Source organism: Phyllopteryx taeniolatus, chromosome 6, assembly GCF_024500385.1.
Source record: "Phyllopteryx taeniolatus isolate TA_2022b chromosome 6, UOR_Ptae_1.2, whole genome shotgun sequence".
NCBI lineage: Eukaryota > Metazoa > Chordata > Actinopteri > Syngnathiformes > Syngnathidae > Phyllopteryx > Phyllopteryx taeniolatus.
Genome location: NC_084507.1, coordinates 10413711 through 10420057, shown reverse-complemented (window position 1 = coordinate 10420057; position 6347 = coordinate 10413711). Strand labels below are relative to the sequence as shown.

The 6347-nt window shown below is 44.3% G+C and overlaps 1 long non-coding RNA gene across 1 annotated transcript; it reads right to left on the bottom strand.

The window, feature by feature from the left end:
- Window positions 1–4374: 4374 nt before the first annotated feature.
- LOC133479455 (uncharacterized) lies at window positions 4375–4999 on the bottom strand. Its single transcript, XR_009788953.1, has 3 exons — window positions 4874–4999; window positions 4624–4695; window positions 4375–4536 (listed from the first exon to the last, which is right to left on the bottom strand). It is a non-coding gene; the product is annotated as an uncharacterized LOC133479455 (long non-coding RNA).
- Window positions 5000–6347: the final 1348 nt, after the last annotated feature.

Genomic DNA, 6347 nt, shown 5'->3' with positions numbered 1-6347 from the left:
TTTTGACTGATCTTTCAAGACCCACAGACTGTGGTGTTCTGTGACAATCTAAGCACAGAACATGCCAAAAGAGTAGACTCTCTTCTTTCACCAGAAAAAAAGTGGGTACATGGGTACGTTTCACCCAGAACACCTGTTTTTGACCAGATCTGTTGTACTTTTTTAAACATTTTTGTCAGTATATAAGAAGTCGTAAAAGAACAAAACACTGCATTAACCTTTTGATAAGTGGTCACATGTATCATAGCATATTTATTTGGAGTTTTATTTAGTGGTTCTTGAATTCACCACTTCTGGTGTATGTTTTCCTCTTCTCTTGTTCAGGCTTCTTTTTGTTCCTGTTCTTTTTGTTCCTGTTTTTGTTCTTGTTGTTCAAAGAAAAGAAAAATGCACAGTTAATCCTTTCATGCTTGCTGAACTGAGGTCTTGTAAGGTATGATGAGGTGTCGCTCAGTTTTTAAGATGTATTATTATATATAAATATCTTGCATTTTCAGTTTTTGGTAATTATTATTACCCTCTGAATATTTATGTGGTCACGATACTGTGACATGATGGGGCTCGTGTAATTTCCTTATCGGTAAATAATGATAAAGTAACCCATTGGCAAGAAATGTTTGTGCCCCCAACAACAACAACAAAAAACAACAAACAAAAAACAGGACATGCATACACATTTTGTTTTCGGAGTCCATAGCAGTTTATTTCACACACAGTAATAATTACAATGTGTGAAATCAATTGCAAGTGACCTATTACAATGTAATTAATACGTTTTTTTTTTTTTTTTTGTGAAATAAATAACTGCCGGAAACTGCAGGTTGAAATAGGTGTAACTGTTTTTGAGCACCTTAACTGTCACGATCTGATGTTAATGGGACCCAAAATCAACCGGAGGCTGAAAGGATTGTGGTGAAAGGTTTATATGAGGATGGATCCTTGGGGTGTGTTGGCAGGTCGACGTGGCGGGGAACGTGCGGAAGGCGGTGGCGTGAGCAGGTGGATGGCTTGGCGGCATGGCGTAGGAGGTCAGAATGGCGGGAAACACGGAGGGAGCACTGAGGAGAAGGAAGAACACGGGGTCAGAAGGGAATCTGAGACTGGCGTATCTTACGTGCAAGTTGAGAGCCGTTGTATCACAGGAGAAACGCTAATACTCTGGCGACCATTTCTGGGATCTGGCTGACTTAAATGCAGGTGGTAATGAAGGCTGATTGGTGACGGGTGCGCGGCCGAGGAGCTGCAGATTACTGTGACGCGAGAGGGCAAGGGAGAGAGAGATAAAGCGAGCGAGAGGGCGAGAGAGGCGCAAAGCGCCACCAGAGCCCCAACAGAAGTACTGCAGGGCACAGCTCATGACATTAGCTGTGTAATTATGTTCAGAGTAACAGGTTTAATATTCCCCCCCCTGACCCCCACCCCCACCGCTGCAATTGCTCTGCCCCCCCCTACACACTTTGGAATGACTGAAGTAACCAATAACAAAGCTGTTATTTTCTCATTTGCAGGGGAGCCCAAAATGGGTCCAATTTCCATCTATTTTCCATACCAATTGTCCTCATTAGTCATCCATCCATCCATCCATTTTCCTTACCACTTATCCTCACTAGGGTCGCAGGCTGCTGGAGCCTATCCCAGCTACCTTTGGGCGAGAGGCAGGGTACACCCTGAACTGGTCGCCAGCCAATTGCAGGGCACATATAAACAAACAACCATTTGCAAGCACATTCACACTTATGGGCAATTTAGCATCTTCGATTAACCCACCATGCTTGTTTTTGGGATGTGGGAGAAACCCGGAGTACCCAGAGAATACCCACGCAGGCACTGGGAGAACATGAAAACTTCACACAGGTGAGGCCGGATTTGAACCCAGGTCCTTAGAACTGTGAGGCAGATTTGCCAACCAGTCGCTCACTGTGCCGCACCTCATTAGTCAATAAGTACAAATTCATCAAATCAAAATGCTGTAATCTTTTTCTTGATCATTGCAATTTCTTGACAAAGGACTTTTCAATTCACATATTTTGTGAGAAATTCAGTTCATAATTTTTACATAAAGTAAGTTGATGTTATGGAAATAAAGATATATTTTAAGAATCAAAATTCTAATTTGGGTCCTAAATTGAAAAGCATGGGTCCAGTCAAAGCTCTCAGGATGTGCTTTACAGAAAAAATAAATGATTTATACATTTCCTTAAGCTGAGACCCACGCAGCTTTCATAATTTACAGCATGTATTGGAATGTTTTCCATTTTCTCAGGCCTGTGTGTGTGTGTGTGTGTGTGTGTGTGTGATTGTGAGCTGCAATCAGATGGACATTTGGCAGCCTCAAAGCAAGATAATTGTTCCCTCAGGAGACGTTCAAGCATGCCCGAGCACTTCAAATTATAGGCTGAGAGATTACCTCCCCCACACCCCCCACCATCAACAAGATTTTTTGTTTCTTTTTTCCCCCCACTACTCGTCAATGGGCGGCACGGTTGCGACTGGTTTGAGCGTCTGCCTCTCAGTTCTGATGACCGGGGTTCAATCCCCGGCCCCACCTGTGTGGAGTTTGCATGTTCTGCATGGGTTTTCTCCGGTCACTTCGGTTTCCACATGAATTGGAGACTCTAAAATGCCCGTAGGTGTGAATGTGAGTGCGTATGGTTGCCCTGCGATCGGCTGGCAACCAGTTCAGGGTGTACCCCGCCTCCTGCCCGATGATAGCTGGGATAGGCTCCAGCATGCCCGCGACCCTAGTGAGGAGTAGCGGCTCAGAAAATGGATGGATGGAGGGATACTCGAAAATGATTTTTTATCTGACAGTAGCCTTTAGCGTTGTGTGTTTGTGTGTGTGAATAAAACGCATCCTCGCTGTTGCTCTCTCATCACAACCTTTGACAGGTTCACAAACATTCAATTACCGGGAATATGTGCTGCTTTCTTCCAATAATCCAACTGTATTCTTTCCAAATAACTTCACATACACTTTCGCTTGATGAATTAGTCAAAGACAGCAACAACAACAAGATTTTGAAAAATTATTTGCCCCATCTTCCTTGCCTCCATTGAGACAGCAACAATATAAACTCCCACGTGTAGACACACTGGTTTATGGTTTTGTGATTTCATTTATTCATTGCCAGTGATGTTCTCATTGCTGGTGGAGGATGTGGACTTCCAAGACTTTTGTTATCTGACAGCCTCGCCTTCCCCTCATAACGGGCCGGGCTGAAAGTGATATCTCCTAATGATTGCCCTCGCCGTCTTTCAGTAAATGAGCGAAAGTGATCCGGCTCTGTAATGACCAGCGTGAATAATTGCCATCTAAATAAAGGCTCCATTTGGTGTTTAAAAAAAAAAGTCTCCTGCTGTCTCTCTTGTTATCTTTGCTTTTCCTCATTGGGCCCTCTTTGTTGCTTTCGCACACCTCTATCACCTTATTATCACGTGGATATGTGGATCTCACATCCTCTTCAAGCCTCACGTGAAATACATTTAACAGGATTTTCAACACTGTTCAATACTGTTGAAAAGGACCTTATTTTACCTCTTTTCAAACACAAAAAGTATTTCCTCACATTTATTCACCCAGCAGTGTGAGGTGTTTATTTAAATGAGGTGTTTGAGAGTACAAATGCTTGTCGAAGAGTGGAGCCAGACATGTTGATGTCTGTCAGTTGGTCAAGATAAAAAAAAAACAAAAAAAAAACTTAGGTCTGGCATTGTCCTATAAAAATTGTATTCATGAAAACGGTCATCCATAGAGAATGGTGGACGTTACTGTTGCCAATTAGGTAATGTATCTGGTGTTTGCCATGAAAGGAGGTCTACAGTTGAACTCTATTGAGTGAGTTTGTCACCAAAAGTGTAAAGGCGAGAGATATTAACAAAATAAATAGTCTTATGTCTTACAAGGGCGGCACGGTGGCCGACTGGTTAGAGCGTCAGCCTCACAGTTCTGAGGTGCGGGGTTCAATCCCCGTCCCCGCCTGTGTGGAGTTTGCATGTTCTCCCCGTGCCTGCGTGGGTTTTCTCCGGGCACTCCGGTTTCCTCCCACATCCAAAAAACATGCATTAATTGGAGACTCTAAATTGCCCCTAGGCATGACTGTGAGTGCGAATGGTTGTTTGTTTCTATGTGCCCTGCGATTGGCTGGCAACCAGTTCAGGGTGTACCCCGCCTCCTGCCCGATGACAGCTGGGATAGGCTCCAGCACGCCCGCGACCCTAGTGAGGAGAAGCGGCTCAGAAAATGGATGGATGGATGTCTTACAAGAATAGACTTTTTTTGGGAGAAATAGCATATTCTTTGACCATAAGAATGTCACAGATGGTGATCATATGATGTTTGACTGGACCCAAAAGCAGATGAAGGCGGAGAAGGTAGATGAGAATGGTTTATTTGATAATAGCTCAGAGTAAGTATCTCCAAGGCGTGGCGGTGGACCGTCGGGACAAGGAATGTGCAGGAAGCGGTGGCGTGAGCAGGTGGAAGAGCTTGGCGGCGTGGCTGGAGCGGACAGCGAGGCGGGGAGCACGGAAGGAGCACTGGGGACGAAGAAGAACAAGGAGGTAAGTACGATCGCGGGGAGTGGAGTAGCTCACATACAAGAGTGCGAGAGAAGGCCTGTGTACCACGGATGAACGTTAATTCTCTGGCGCCGACTTCCTGGATCTGGCAGGCTTAAATGCAGGCAGTGATGAGTGCTGAGTGCAGGGGAGAGAGAGAGGGAGAGGGAGGGAAAGGTGAGGCACAAAGCGCCACACAAGTTCCATAAAAGGAACTTTTTATTTTTATTAAAAAACTAAATAAGCATAAACATCCTTGGTTTAAGACAGAGTTCTGATCCTGTGGCGGCGACATAACGCAGAGTCTATCACCAACCTTCACAAGTCGGAAGTCCATCCATCCATCCATCCATTTTCTGAGCCGCTTATCCTCACAAGGGTCACGGGAGTGCTGGAGCCTATCCCAGCTATCTTCGGGCAGGAGGCGGGGTACACCCTGAACTGGTTGCCAGCCAATCGCAGGGCACATACAAACAAACAACCATTTACACTCACATTCCCACCAACGGGCAATTTAGAGTTGTCAATTAAACTACCATGCATGTTTTTGGGATGTGGGAGGAAACGGGAGTTCCCAGAGAAATCCCATGTAGGCACGGGGAGAACATGCAAACTCCACACAGGCGGGGCCGGGGATTGAACCCCGGTCCTCAGAACTGTGAAGCAGACACTCTAATCAGTCCTCCACCGTGCGGCATGAATAAAACAGTCAAATGAAAATTTAAGTATGGTGGTAAATAATGTGCCTTCTTGTTCTGCTGCGTAATTTTCATTGCACGCCGTTCGTAATGAAATGTCAAAATTCGCCTTGAAATGTGACGACCTGTACCTGTGCTGAGATCAGGAGCGTAGTTGAGAGGAGGATATATCCCACTCACTTTCAAAATCTGTCCTCTCTGACCCCCCCTACACACACACACACGCTTTTAGCCATTAAAACAGGTCAGCTCCTGCTTAACAAGGAGTAACTTCAAGCTGCTCTTGAATGATTTATTAACCGTCGGCGTGCAGAAGCTTAATCACACAGCACGTGAGACAGGCGTATGCTGCCTGCTAGTCGTGGCAAAGTAAAAAAATAAACAAAATCAATAAATAAACAATAAGGGTGGTTACAGATACATGGGGTCTGCATACATATTGAAGTTAACCGCAGTTATCGCCAGCTCATACTGTACTTAAGTGACAATGGTCCAGTCACGCACAGATCCCTTCTTCCATGTACACAGATGTCTCCATGTGAGACTATTGCCCCCTTTTTAAAGAAAGAACCCACTTTGATTGGACGGGATTGAAGTTGGCTGTGACCTATGCAGACATCCCACTTTTAAATGCGCTGGAAGTACGCCGGTCCACAAAATTAATAATGCCAGGTGTAGCCTGCTTCCTCGCAGTTATGATAAGTGCCGTGCTGAATTTGCAGTAGTCACAAAAAATAGAGCCCAATGTGTCATAAAGTAAAATCTGTAATCTGTGAGGCTTCTATTGCTCAGGTTTTCTTCACTTGTGGAAAAAGAATAATGTGAATCAGAGCCATGGCACTAATGTTGATTGATAAAACACGTCTTTACATTAAAGTTCAGACCGAAATGATTATTCATTTGAGTTTCTTTATCCCCGTCTTCATTGTTCACATAAACTTACTTTGGTTATGAAAACTATATATTTGGGAATTAAACTATATATTTGGGAATTACTGATCTTCATGTGGTGAGGTTATAGTGGGGTTCAACGGATTTTCAGATGTGATATTAGGCCCAAACATGTCAGAAAATTTGCAAAAATGACGGTCA